Source organism: Diceros bicornis, chromosome X (assembly GCF_020826845.1).
Source record: "Diceros bicornis minor isolate mBicDic1 chromosome X, mDicBic1.mat.cur, whole genome shotgun sequence".
In the NCBI taxonomy this organism is placed as follows: domain Eukaryota; kingdom Metazoa; phylum Chordata; class Mammalia; order Perissodactyla; family Rhinocerotidae; genus Diceros; species Diceros bicornis.
In genome coordinates this window covers 93952944-93967510 of record NC_080781.1, presented here as the reverse complement: position 1 = coordinate 93967510, position 14567 = coordinate 93952944, and the positions used below count along the sequence as shown (strand labels likewise).

General features: G+C 41.1%; 1 long non-coding RNA gene across 6 annotated transcripts in view; it reads left to right on the top strand.

The window, feature by feature from the left end:
- LOC131401227 (uncharacterized) overlaps nt 1-14567 on the top strand; it is a 65436-nt gene that overhangs the window by 28519 nt on the left and 22350 nt on the right. For 4 of the 6 annotated variants that reach the window (XR_009217607.1, XR_009217609.1, XR_009217605.1 and 1 more), the window contains one exon: nt 13703-13797. The exons of the other annotated variants lie outside the window; for them this stretch is intronic. This is a non-coding gene — a long non-coding RNA (uncharacterized LOC131401227). The remainder of the gene's footprint in view (nt 1-13702; nt 13798-14567) is intronic. 6 annotated transcript variants of the gene reach the window in all.

The window sequence follows — 14567 nt, the reverse complement described above, 5'->3', positions numbered from 1 at the left end:
TGCGGCTTTTTGGATTCTCTCTTTATCTTTAATTCTGGACATTTTGATTATGATGTGTCTTGGTGTGGGCCTCTTTGGGTTTATCTTGTTTGGGGCTCTCTGTGCTTCCTGTACCTGGATGTCTGTTTCCTTCCTTAGGTTAGGGAAGTTTTCATCTATTATTTCTTGAAATAGATTCTCTGACCCCTTGTCTCGCTCTTCTCCTTCCAGGACACCTATAACACGGATATTAGTGCACTTGATGTTGTCCCAGAGGTCCCTTAGACTGTCCTCAGTCTTTTTAATTCTTTTCTCTTTTACCTGTTCACCTCGGGTAATTTCTTCTAGTCTTTCATCCAGCTCACAGATCCGTTCTTCTGTATCCTGTACTCTGCTTTTGAGTCCCTCTAATGAATTTTTCGTTTCCAGTATTGTATTCTTCATTTCTGATTGGTTCTTTTTTATATCTTCCATTTCTTTGTTGACATTCTCACTGAGTCCATCTATTCTTCTCCCCAGATCAGTGAGCATCCTTAACACTCTTAGTTTGAACTCTCTGTTGGGTAGGTTGCTCATTTCTGTTTCACTTAGTTCCTTTTCTGGGGTTTTGTCCTGTTCCCTTACTTGGAATGTATTCTTTTGCCTCTTCATTTTGCCTCTTTCCCTGTGCTTGTGTCTACGTATTAGGTAGGTCAGCTACGTCTCCTGCTCTTGGATAGGTGACCTTATGTAAGTGATGGCTTAGGAGGCTTCCAGTGTGCTTCCCTCAGTTCTCAATGTTCCAGGGGTGACCCCTATGTGGGCTACGTGTATCCTTCTGCTGTGGCGTGTTTGCTCTCCCTGTAGGCGCCCAGGGAGGCTGAGTTATGCTCCTGGCCAGCTGTTGTAATGCTCAGCTGCTTGTAGTTGTTGTGGGCCCTTCAGTCTCTTTACCAGGTGTGGGGATCCCCAGCACAGTTGGCTGCAAGTTCTAATAGCACATTTGTGTTGCAGTATTTCTTTTAAGTGAGTAGGCCCCCACCGTGGCAGGTTGTTAGGCTCAGGGCCTTACAATTGCTGTAAGCCTCTAGCCTATTAGGTCTCTCGTCAGCTCTCTGAGGATTGCAGCTGTGTGGGGCTGGCCTCAGGCACAGGAGCACCCAATTGTTTCAGGTTTTGGAAGGTGGAGCAAACCTCCTATGTGGGTCTTTGAGAAGTACAAGTCTTCTGCAGCTGAGAAGCCCTGCCGCCCACAGGTCCACATACACAGTCAACACAGTCCTGCCCCGTGTGAGCGCCCCGACCTCCCCAAGCGGACCCAGTGTCTCCACAGCGGGAGCCCCACACACTCTGCCACCGCCCCACACTCTCCACCCGCTCCTTGTGCACACCCTGCCCTGCTCAAGTCGGCTCAGTTGCCAGGCTGCAGAGAATCCAGTCACCAATCTATGCAGGCCCACAAGTTGCCTCAGGGCTTGTTGTTGGGTGGGGCCAGTCTCTAGGGTGGGCTGCCTGCCCTGGCTTAGCTGGATTGAATCGGTGCTCTAGCGGGTGGGGCAGACCCTGGGCTAGCAGGCCTCAGGGAGAACTCCAATGGTGTCTGTGTCAGCACGCCCACACCAGGCCACAACAGTGGCCGCCGCCAATGTCCCAGTCCCTGGAGAGGTCTCACCCCTCACCGAGATGCACTCAGGGCCTATTAGGTGAGTCTCTTGTCACCAATGCACTGTACACCTTTGTTTCTGGTGATTTTAGGGTGCTTCCTGAAACGGGTAAGTTTGTGCGTGGGCCCTTTAAGAGCCAGTTTTAGTTTCTTTGTGAACCGGGTTTTCTGGGGGTGCTCCCCAGTGTTTTAGTAGCAGGCACAGTCAGATATTATGCCGCTAGTCTCGATTGTGCTGGGTCCACAATATGCCCACAGCGGGGGCGCTCCCCGGCTCAGGGCCCCGCGTCTCCAGGGAGGGCTGTGTACCTGTGAGCTGCTCCCGGCGGCCGTGAAGCTGGCGGCTTGTGAAGGCGGCGTTTCTCCTCTCCAGAAGGGAGTCTCTGCCTCTTCCATCTCAGTTAGGATTGTCCGTTGTTGCAGGAGTTCCTCTCATCCAGTTTTCAGTTCTGTCTCAGGGGTAATTTTTCCACGAGTAGTTGTAAATTGGCTGTGTCCATGGGAGGAGGTGAGTTCCGAGTCTGCTTACGCCGCCATCTTGACTCCTCTCCCATGGTGTATAATCTTTTTAACGTATTGTTGTATGCGATTTGCTAGTATTTTGTTGAGAATTTTTGCATTGATGTTCATCAGTGATATTGGCCTGTAATTTTCTTTTTTTTGTGTTGTCCTTGTCTGGTTTTGGTATCAGGGTAATGTCAGCTTCGTAGAATGAGTTAGGGAGCTTCCCCCGCTCCTCAATTTTTTGGAAGAAGGATAGGTATTAACTGTTCTTTGAATGTTTGGTAGAATTCAGTAGGGAAGCTTTCTGGTCCTGGACTTTTATTTTTGGGGAGGTTTTTCATTACTGTTTCGATCTCCTTACTGGTGATTGGTCTATTCAAATTCTCTACTTCCTGATCCAGTTTTGGAAGGTTGTATGGTTCCAAGAATTTATCCATTTCATCCAGATCGTCAAATTGGTTGGCGTATAGCTTTTCATAATATTCTCTTATAATCTTTTGTATTTCTGGGTGTCTGTTGTAATTTCTCCTCTTTCATTTCTGATTTTACTTATTTGAGCCTTCTCTCTTTTTTTCTTGGTGAGTGTAGCTAAAGTTTTGTCCATTTTGTTTATCTTTTCAAAGAACCAGCTCTTGGTTTTATTAATTTTTTCTATTGTTTTTTTTTAGTCTCTATTTCATTTATTTCTGCTCTGATTTTTATTTTATTATTTCCGTTCTTCTACTGATTTTGGGCGTTGTTTTTTCTTGTTTTTGCAGTTTCTTTAGGTGCATTGTTAGATTGTTTATTTGAGGTTTTTCTTGTTTGTTGAGATAGGCCTGTATTGCTGTAAACTTCCCTCTTAGAACTGCTTTTGCTGTATCCCATAAATTCTGGCATGTCTAAGTCCATCTGGTCTAACATGTCATTTAAGACCAATGTTGCCTTATTGATTTTCTCTGGGTGATCTATCCATTCATGTAAGTGGGGTATTCAAGTCCCCTACTATTATTGTATTGCTGTCCATTTCTCCCTTTGTGTGTGTTAATATTTGCTTTATGCATAGGTGCTCTTAGGTTGGGTGCATAAATATTTACAAATGTTATATTCTCTTGTTAGATTGACTCCTTTATCATTATATAATGCATTTCTTTGTCTTTTGTTGCAGTCTTTGTCTGAAAGTCTGTTTTGTTTAAGTATAGTACTCCAGCTTTCTTTTGGTTTCCATTTGCATGGATTATCTTTTTCCATCCTTTCACTTTTACTCTACATGTGTCCTTGCATCTAAAGTGGGTCTCTTCATAGGGTGGCTGAGTGGATTAAAAAACAAGACCCATAGGGGCTGGCCCGGTGGCGCAAGCGGTTAAGTGCGCGCGCTCCGCTGCGGCGGCCCGGGGTTCGCTGGTTCGGATCCCGGGCGCGCACTGACGCACTGCTTGGTAAGCCATGCTGTGGCGGCGTCCCATATAAAGTGGAGGAAGATAGGCACCGATGTTAGCCCACGGCCGTCTTCCTCAGCAAAAAAACAGGAGGATTGGCGGATGTTAGCTCAGGGCTGATCTCCTCACAAAAAAAAAAAAAAAAAAAGACCCATAGATATTCTGCATACAAGACACATACTTCAGACCTAAAGGCACTCACAAGCTGAAAGTGAAGGGCTGGAAAAAGATACTCCATGCAAATGGCAATGAAAGGAAAGCCGGGGTAGAATACTTACTGAATACTGGGGCAAATAGACTTTAAAACAATAGAATACTGGGGCAAAATAGCCTTTAAAGCAAAAACTGTAAGAAGAGACAAAGAAGGACACTACATAATGATAAAAGGAACAAACCAAGAAGAGGATATAACACTTGTAAATATCTATGCACCTAACATGGGAGCACCTAAATATGTAAGGCAATTGTTAACAGACAAAGCGAGAAATAGACAGTAACACAGTAATAGCAGGGGACTTTAACACTCCACTTATACCAATGGATAGATCATCCAAACAGATCACTAAGGAAATAATTGGCCTTAAATGACACTTAAGATGAGATGGACTTAGTAGATATATACAGAATATTCCGTCTGAAAACCTCAGAATACACATTCTTTTTGCACGCACATGGAATATTCTCCAGGATAAATCACATATTAGGCTACAGAACAAGCCTGATTAAATTTAAGAAAATTGAAATAATACCGGGCCGGCCCCGTGGCTTAGCGGTTAAGTGCGAGCGCGCCGCTGCTGGCGGCCCAGGTTCGGATCCTGGGCGCACACCGACGCACTGCTTCTCTGGCCATGCTGAGGCCGCGTCCCACATACAGCAACTAGAAGGATGTGCAACTATGACATGCAACTATCTACTGTGGCTTTAGGGGGAAAAAATAAATAAATAAAATCTTAAAAAAAAAAAAAAAGAAATAATACCAATCATTTTTTCTGACCACAATGATATGAAACTAGAAATCAACTACAAGAAGAAAACTGGAAAATTCACAAATATGTGGAGATTAAACAAAATGCTACTGAACAGCTATTGGGTTAATGAAGAAATCAAAGGATAAATCAAAAAACACCTGGAGGAAAAAGAAAATATTACATGCCAAAATTTATGGGATACAGCAAAAGCAGTACTAAGAGTGGAGTTTATAGCAATACAGGCCTACCTTAAGAAATAAGAAAAATCTCAAATTAAACAATCTAACACTACACCTAAAGGAACTAGAAAAGAAGAACAAACAAAGCCCAAAATCAGTAGAAGGGAGGAAATAATAAAAATCAGAGTGGGAATAAATGAAATAGAGACTAAAAAATAATAGAAAAAATCAATAAAACTAAGAACTGGTTCTTTGAAAAGGTAAAGTTGATAAACCTTTAGCGAGACTCACTGTGAAAGAAAGCGAGGAGGCTCAAATAAAATCAGAAATGAAAGGAAGAAATTACAATGGACATCTCAAAAATACAAAGGCTTATAAGACAATGCTACAAAAAGCTCTGTACCAACAAATTGGATAATCTAGAAGAAATAGATACATTTTTAGAATCATACATCCTTCCAAAACTGAATCGAGAATAAATAGAGAATTTGAATAGAACAATCACCAATAACGAGATTGAAACAGTAATCAAAAACCTCCCAAAAAACAAAAGCCCAGGGCCAGATGGTTTCCCTGGTGAATTCTACCGAACATTCAAAGAAGACTTAATACCTATCCTTCTCAAACTCCTCCAAAAAATTGAAGAGGAGGGAAACTTCCTAACTCATTCTATGAGGCCAACGTTACTGTGATACCAAAACCAGACAAGGACAACACAAAAAAGAAAATTACAGACCAATATCACTGATTAACATAGATGCAAAAATCCTCAACAAAATGCTAGCAAATCAAATACAACAGTACATTAACAAGATCATACACTATGATCATGTCTGATTTATTCCAGGGATGCAGGGATCGTTCAACATCCACAAATCAATGAATGTGATACATGACATTAAAATGAATAATAAAATGACATGATCATCTCAATAGAGGCAGAGAAAGCATTTGACAAGATAGAGCATCCATTTATGATACAAACTCTGAATAAAATGGGTATAGAAGAAAAGTACTTCAACATAATAAAGGCCATATATGACAAACCCACAGCTAATATCATACTCAATGGTAAATAACTGAAAGCGATCCCTTTAAGAACAGGAACCAGACAAGGATCCCCCCTTTTGCCATTCTTATTTAACATAGTATTCAAAGTCCTAGCGAGAGCAATCAAGCAAGAAAAAGAAACAAAAGGGATCCAAGTTGGAAAGGAAGAAGTAAAACTGTCACTATTTGCAGATGACATGATTTTATATATAGAAAACCCTAAAGAATCCACCAAAGAACTCTTAGAAATAATAAATGAATACAAAGTTTCAGGATACAAAATCAACATAAAAGTCAGTTGCATTTCTATACACTAGCAATGAAGTAGCAGGAAGAGAAATTAGGAAAACAATCCCATTTACAATTGCAACGAAAGGAATAAAGTACCTAGGAATAAATTTACCAAAGAGGTGAAAGTCCTGTACACCGAAAACTATAAAACATTGTAGGAAGAAATAGAAGAAGACATAAAGAAATGAAAAGATATTCTATGCTCTTGGATTGGAAAAATTAACATAAAGATGTCCATAGGGCCTGAAGCAATCTACAGATTCAGTGCAATCCCTATCAAAGTTCCAATGACATTTTTCACAGAAATAGAACAAAGAATCCTAAAATTTATGTGGAACAACAAAAGACCCAAATACCCAAAGCAATCCTGAGAAAAAAGAACAAAGCTGGAGGTATCACACTCCCTGATTTCTACATATATTACAAAGCTATAGTAACCAAAACAGCATGGTACTGGCACAAAAACAGACACACAGATCAGTGGATCAGAATCCAGAGCCCAGAAATAGACCCACACGTCTACAGGCAGCTAATTTTTGACAAGGGAGCCAAGAACATACAATGGAGAAAGGAAAATCTCTTTAGTAAATGGTTTTGGGAAAACTGGACAGCCACAGGCAAAAGAATGAAAGGAGACCATTATCTTACACCATACACAAAAATTAACTCAAAATGGATTAAAGATGTGAATGTAAGACCTGAAACCTGAAAACTTCTAGAATGAAACATAGGCAGTACACTCTTTGACTTTGGTCTTAGCAGCATCTTTTCGAATACCATGTATCACTAGGCAAGGGAAACAAAAGAAAAAATAAGTGAGACTATATCAAACTAAAAAGCTTCTGTACAGCAATGGAAACCATCAACAAAATGAAAAGACAACCTAAAAATTGGGAGAGGATATTGGCAAACCATATATCTGATAAGGGGTTAATATCCAAAATATATAAAGAACTCATACATCTTAACAACAAAGAGACAAACAACCCAATTGAAAAATGGGCAAAAGATCTGAACAGACATATTTCCAAAGAAGATATACAGATGGCCAACAGGCACATGAAAAGATGTTCAGCATCACTAATTACTAGGGAAATGCAAATCAGAACTAGAATGAGATATCACCTCACACCCATCAGAATTGCTATAATTAACAAGGCAAGAAATAATAAATGTTGGAGAGGATGTGGAGAAAAGGGTATTCTCATACATTGCTGGTGGAAATGTAAATTGGTGAAGCCACTATGGAAAGCAGTATGGAGATTCTTCAAAAAATTAAGAATAGAACTACCATATGATCCACTATTCCACTCCTGGGTATTTATCCAAAGAACATGAAAACACAAATGCATAAAGGTATATGCACTCCTATGTTCATTGCAGCATTATTCACTATAGCCAAGACTTGGAAACAACCTAAGTGTCCATCAGGGGATGAATGGATAAAGAAGATGTGGTATATGTATGCAATGGAATACTCCTCAGCTATAAAAAAAGCTGAAATGTATGCAATGGAATACTCCTCAGCTATAAAAAAAGCTGAAATCTTTCCATTTGTGACAACACGGATGGACCTTGAGGGTATTATGCTGAGCAAAATCAGAGAAAGTCAAATACCCTATGATCTCACTTATAAGTAGAAGATAAAAACAGCAACAACAACAAACACACACATAGATACAGAGATTATATTGGTGGTTACCAGAGAGGAATAGGGGAGGGAGGAGGGCGAAAGGGATGACAGGGTACATACATACAGTGATGGATGGTAATTAGTCTTTGGGTGGTGAACATGATGTAGTCTACACAGAAATCATGTCCACTTGAAATTTATATAATGTTATAACCAATTAAAAAAAAACACATTTCTTATAGATGGCATATAGATAGGTCTTGTTTTTCTATCCATTGAGCCTGTCTGTCTTTTGGTTGGAGAATTTAGTCTGTTTACATTTAAAGTAATTATTGATAGATATGTACATAGTGCCATTTTGTTGTTTTCTGGCTATTTTGCAATTCCTTTGTTCCCTTCTTCTCTTGCTCTCTTCATTTTTGATTTGGTGATTTTCTGTAGTAGTAAGCTTAGATTACTTTCTCTTTATTTTTGCGTGTCTCCTATAGGTTTTTACTTTGTGGTTACCATGAGGCTTACATAAAATAACTCGTATTTATAATAGTCTATTTTAAGTTGCTAACAACTTAAGTTGAAATGCTTTCCAAAGCTCTGCATTTTTACGACCTGTCCTGTTTTATGTTGTTGATTTCACAATTTACATCTTTGGTATCTTATGTATCCCTTAACGAATTTTGTATAGTTATTTTTACTACTTTTGACCTTCATACTAGCTTTATAAGTGATTAACCCACCACCTTTACAGCATTATTTTGCTATATATTTACCTTTGCCAGTGAGATTTATACTTTCATATATTTTCCTCTTACTAATTAACACCCTTTTGTTTCACCTTAAAGAAGTCCTTTTAACATTTCTTATAGGGCTCATCTGGTGTAGCTTTTGCTGATCTGGAAAACTCTTTCTCTCTCCTTTAATTCTGAAGGATAACTTTGCTGAGTGGAGTATTCTTGGTTGGCAGTTTCTTTCAGCACTTGTAATAAATATACTGTGCCACCCACTTCTGACTGTAAAGTTTTTGCTGAAAAATCTGCTGATAGTCTTATGGGAGTTGCCTTGTACATAACTTGTTTTTCTACTGTTGCTTTTAAGATTGTCTTCTTGTCCTTAAGTTTTGACACTTTAATTTTAATGTGTGTTGCTGTGGCTGTCTTTCAATTTATCCTATTTGGAACTCTCTGGACTTCCTGGATCTAAATGTCTTTTTCCTATCCTAGTTTAGGGAAGTTTTCAGCCCTTATTTCTTCGTATAGGTTTTCTGTTCCTTTCTGTTTTCTTCTGGGGCCCTTATAATGCAAATGTTTGTCCACTTGATGGTGTCCCAGAAGTCCTTTAAGCTATCTTCACTCTTTTTCATTCATTCTTTCTTTTTTTTTGCTGCTCTGATTGGATGTGTTCCACTGCCCTGTCATTTAGTTCACTGATTCTTTCTTCCACTTCATCTAGGCTGCTGTTGAACTGCTCTATTTTATTTTTCATTTCAGTTATTGTATTCTTCAGCTCTGTGACTTTTATTTGGTACCTTTGTATATTTTCTATCTCTGTTGAAATTCTCAGTTCATCCATTGGAATGTTCATCCATTCTTCTCCTGAGTTTGGTGAGCATCTTTATGACTGTTTTGAATTGTTTATAAGGTAAATCATTTATGTCCATTTCATTAAAGTCTTTTTCTGAAGTTTAATTTTATTCTTTTGTTTGGAACATATTCCTCTGTTTCTTCATTTTCCTTGACAGTCTCTGTGTTGGTTTCTATGCATTAGATAAAACAGCCACTTTTCTTAGTCTTGTAGGAGTGGTCTCATGTAGGGGATGAATCTTATCGCTCAGCCCTGCCCTAGCTCTTTGTTGTCTCTCAAATCTTTGCAGTTGTTCAAGCAGCCTGCTTTATTCTTAGTGGCTCCCAATAGTTGAGGGTGTGCCCAAACCAGTCAGTATCCCAAAGGGGAGGAGCTCAGTCAGCACCTAGATTCAGGCTGATTGGAAGCCAGACCCTCAAGCAGCTGCTTTTTTTTTTTTTTGTTAATTTTTTGTTTATTGCAGTAACATTGGTTTATAACATTGTAAAAATTTCAGGTGTACATCATTGTACTTCTATTTCTGCATAGATTACATCATGTTCACCACCAAAATACTAATTACAACCCATCACCACACACATGTACCAAATTATCCCTTTCACCCTCCTCCCTCCCCCCTTCCCCTCTGGTAACCACCAATCCAATCTCTGTCCCTATGTGTTTGATTATTGTTGTTATTATCTACTACTTAATGAAGGAAATCATACGGTATTTGACCTTCTCCCTCTGACTTATTTCACTTTGCATTATGCCCTCAATGTCCATCCATGTTGTCACAAATGGCTGGATTTTATCCTTTCTTATGGCTGAGTAGTATTCCATTGTGTATATATACCACAGCTTCTTTATCCATTCGTCCCTTGATGGGCACTTAGGTTGCTTCCAAGTCTTGGCTATTGTGAAAAACACTGCAGTGAACACAGGGGTGCATGTACCTTTGCAAATTGGTGTTTTCAAGTTCTTTGGATAAATACCCAGCAGTGGAATAGCTGGATCATATGGTAGTTCTATCCTTGATTTTTTGAGGAATCTCCATACTGTTTTCCATAGAGGCTGGACCAGTTTGCACTCCCACCAGCAGTGTATGAGAGTTCCCTTCTCTCCACATCCTCTCCAACACATGTTGTTTCCTGTCTTGTTAATTATAGCCATTCTGACGGGCGTCAGGTGATATCTCATTGTAGTTTTGATTTGCATTTCCCTGATAGTTAGTGATTTTGAACATCTTTTCATGTGTCTGTTGGCCATCTGTATATCTTTTTTGGAGAAATGTCTGTTCAGATCTTTTGCCCATTTTTTAATTGGGTGGTTAGTTTTCTTGTTGTTGAGATGCATGAGTTCTTTATATATTTTGGAGATTAAGCCCTTATCAGATGTATGGTTTGCAAATATCTTCTCCCAATTGTTAGGTTGTCTTTTCGTTTTGTTGATGGTTTCCTTTGCTGTGCAGAAGCTTTTTAGTTTGATGTAGTCCCATTTGTTTATTTTTTCTATTGTTTCTCTTGCCCGGTCAGATGTGGTGTTTGAAAAGATGTTGCTAAGACCGATGTCGAAGAGCGTACTGCCTATGTTTTCTTCTAGAAGTTTCATAGTTTCAGGTCTTACATTCAAGTCTCTAATCCATTTGGAGTTAATTTTTGTGTATGGTGTAAGGTAAGGGTCTACTTTCATTTTTTTGCATGTGGCTATCCAGTTTTCCCAGCACCATTTGTTGAAGAGACTTTCTTTTCCCCACTGGATGTTCTTGGCTCTTCTGTCAAAGATTAGCTGTCCATAGACGTGTGGGTTTATTTCTGGGCTTTCGATTCTATTCCATTGATCTGTGTGTCTGTTTTTGTGCCAGTACCATGCTGTTTTGGTTACTATAGCTTTGTAGTATATTTTGAAATCAGGGAGTGTGATACCTCCAGCTTTGTTCTTTTTTCTCAGGATTCCTTTAGCTATTCGGGGTCTTTTGTTGTTCCATATAAATTTTAGGATTCTTTGTTCTATTTCTGTGAAAAATGTTGTTGGAACTTTGATAGGGATTGCATTGAATCTATAGATGGCTTTAGGAAGTATGGACATCTTAACTATGTTAATTCTTCCAATCCAAGAGCAAAGAATATCTTTCCATTTTTTTGTGTCGTCTTCAATTTCTTTCAGAAATGTTTTATAGTTTTCGGTGTACAGATCTTTCACCTCTTTGGTTAAGTTTATTCCTAGGTATTTTATTCTTTTTGTTGCAATTGTAAATGGGATGGTATTCTTAATTTCTCTTTCTCCTACTTCGTTGTTAGTGTACAGAAATGCAACTGATTTTTGTATGTTGATTTTGTATCCTGCAACTTTACCATATTCGTTTATTACTTCTAAAAGTTTTCTGGTGGATTCTTTAGGGTTTTCTGTATATAAAATCATGTCATCTGCAAATAGTGACAGTTTCACTTCTTCCTTTCCAATTTGGATCCCTTTTATTTCTTTTTCTTGCCTGATTGCTCTGGCTAGGACTTCCAGTACTATGTTTTAATGTATGCAAAAATACCCTTTTCAGGGGAAGATTGGGAGATTGGCATTTCTGTCTGTTCCATCTGCACTGAGCACTGGTGGTGATAGCCAGTTAAAAACTCCTTCTTTGCTACCATCCCGTCAAACCTGTGAACACAAGCCCCACTGGCCACCAGAGCTAGGCTATCAAGGGATGTGTCCCCTGGGTGGCAACTACAAAAACTGAGGTATCAGATGTGTACACAAGCTCTTTTCTCAGAGATAGCAATGACCTGGTGTTGGGTGGAAGGAAAGTACAAAGATGGCACTCAGTGGTTTCTCAGGTCTCTAGACTGGATTATAGTCAGTCCTTAGATGTGTGTTTAATTAGAAACCTGCCTTTTAAGCCGTAGCTGTGAAGGTAAGGTAATAGGCTTCTTTCATAGAAAGACCTGGAGTGTATTTCAGCCTGCTGTCTCTTCCCTATGTCCCGGAGTGTGGGATAGCCAGTTAAGAACTCTTTGTCTGATTGTTACAGTCCTGTGGGACCCACAAACATAAGTACCTCTGGCCACCAGAGCCAGGTGATCAAGGGGTGCTCCCCGGGCAACAGCTGCAAAAACTGGGCCACCAGACGTGCACAAACTCCTTTTAAGGAGATACTGGTGACCTGGAGCAAGGCAGAGGGAGAGCCTGATAGCTCCCACCCTCCAAGGTTTCTAGAGAGGATTACATTCAGCTTAAATGTGTTTTAAATTAGAAGCCTTCCCCTCAGGCTGCAGCTATGAAGATAAGCTAATAGGCCTCCTTCACAGAAATTCTGGGCACCTCAGTCTGTTGCTCCTCTCCTGTGCCCTGGGGTGCAGCCAGTAAGGCCTCGTTCTCTGTGCATTACAGTCCTGCCTGACCTGCTAGTGCAATTCCTGCTGGTCACCAGAGCCGGATGATCAAGAGGCATCCCCTGGGCCACAGTCACAAAAATTAAGTCTCCAGCTGAGTGCACTACCTCCCCCCTGGGAGATACCAGTAACCCAGAGAGAGGCAGAGGGAGAGTGCAAAGATGGCACCCACCAGCCTCCATCTCCAGGGAGTATCTCAGTAGGCCCCTGGATGTGTGCCAAACCAGTAGCCTGTCCCTCAAGCAGAAGCTCCAAGACAAGCAAATAGGCCTTGTTCACAGGAAGATGGGGTGTGTGTTTCAGTCTGTTGTCTCAGCACTGTGCCCTGGGGGTGGTAGTCAGCCAAGAACTGTCTCTCTGTTTGTTACAGTCCCATGGGACCAATGCATGCATGCCCTGCTTACCACCAGAGCAGGGACTCAATGACATTCCCTGAGTGGCAGCCACAAAAACTGGGGTGTCTGGGCCAGCCCTGTGGCTTAGCACTTAAGTGCACGTGCTCCGCTACTGGCGGCCTGGGTTCGGATCCCGGGTGTGCACCGACGCACCGCTTGTCCGGCCATGCTGAGGCCGCATCCCACATACAACAACTAGAAGGATGTGCAACTATGACATACAACTATCTACTGGGGCTTTGGGGAGAAAAAGGGGCAAAAAAAAAGGAGGAGGATTGGCAATAGATGTTAGCTCAGGGCCGGTCTTCCTCAGCAAAAAAAGAAAAAAAAAAGGATTGGCATGGATGTTAGCTCAGGGCTGATCTTCCTCACAAACAAAACAAAACAAAACAAAACTGGAGTGCTAGATGCAAAAACTGGGGCACTGGCTGTGCGTAGAAGCTCCCTTCTGGGATATACTGGTGATGTGGAGCATGACAGAGAGAGAATGCAGAGATAGTGCCCACCCTCTGAGGTCTCTGGAGAGGTTTACAGTCAGACCTTAGATGTGTGTTTAATTAGAAGTGTGCCCCTTAGGCCACAGCAATGAAGATAAGCTAGGAGGCCTCTTTCACAGAATATTGAGCACCTCAGTCTGTTGCCTCTCTGCTGTGCCCTGGGAGTGGTAGCCGGTTAAGAACTCTTTTCCCATTTGTTGCAGGCTGTGGGACCTATGAGCATAAGCCCCATTGGTCACCAGAACCAGTTGATCGAGAAGTGTCCTTTGGGCAGCAGCCACAAAACTCAAGGCACCAGGTGAGTTCACAAGCTCCTTTCCAGGAGATACTGTTGAGCTGGAGCAAGGCAAGAGGGTGCAAAGATGGTGACCACTGGCCTCTGTCTTTTCAGAGTATTTTAGTAGGCCCCTAGATGTTTGTTAAATTAGATACCTGTGGGCTGAAACTTTAAGACAAGCAAATAAGCTCCTTTGACAGAAAGACTGGGTGCTATTCAGTTGGCTGTGTTAGGCCCTAGGGTGAGTGAGTTCAAGTGCATGAGCCCTTTAAGACTGTTTCTCAGTTCACTATAGCTTTGTGGATCTTGTGGATGCAAACCACATTTGATACCAGCCCTGATATCCGTTACTGTACATTAACCCCAGCATATATGGGGTTAAAACCAAAAAGACCTGTCTTGACATGAGTACAGCCATGTTTGGCTGATCCATGAACCTACAGCCACCAGCACACAAAGAAATATAAAGCGTCTTTCTGTGTGGTGGGAACTGGCCCTTCTCCCACAGAGATAGTTGTAATTTGTAAGATTACAGGGTGTCATAGCCTGGGATGGACTGGCCATCCGTGCCGGGCTAGAGCGATAACCAAGGAGCTCAATGCACATACACGACTGATAACCATTTGTACATGAGAACACCAAATGTTTACTCTGGAGATTACTCATACTATATAAACTGCTGGAAACTGGGGCCTGGTAAGAGTCTCGCCTGTCGGGGGGACGCCTTGCCCAGGACCTCTTTCCACTGGCACTCCCGCCTAACCGTGTCAGTTAAAGGGACTCTCCCCAGT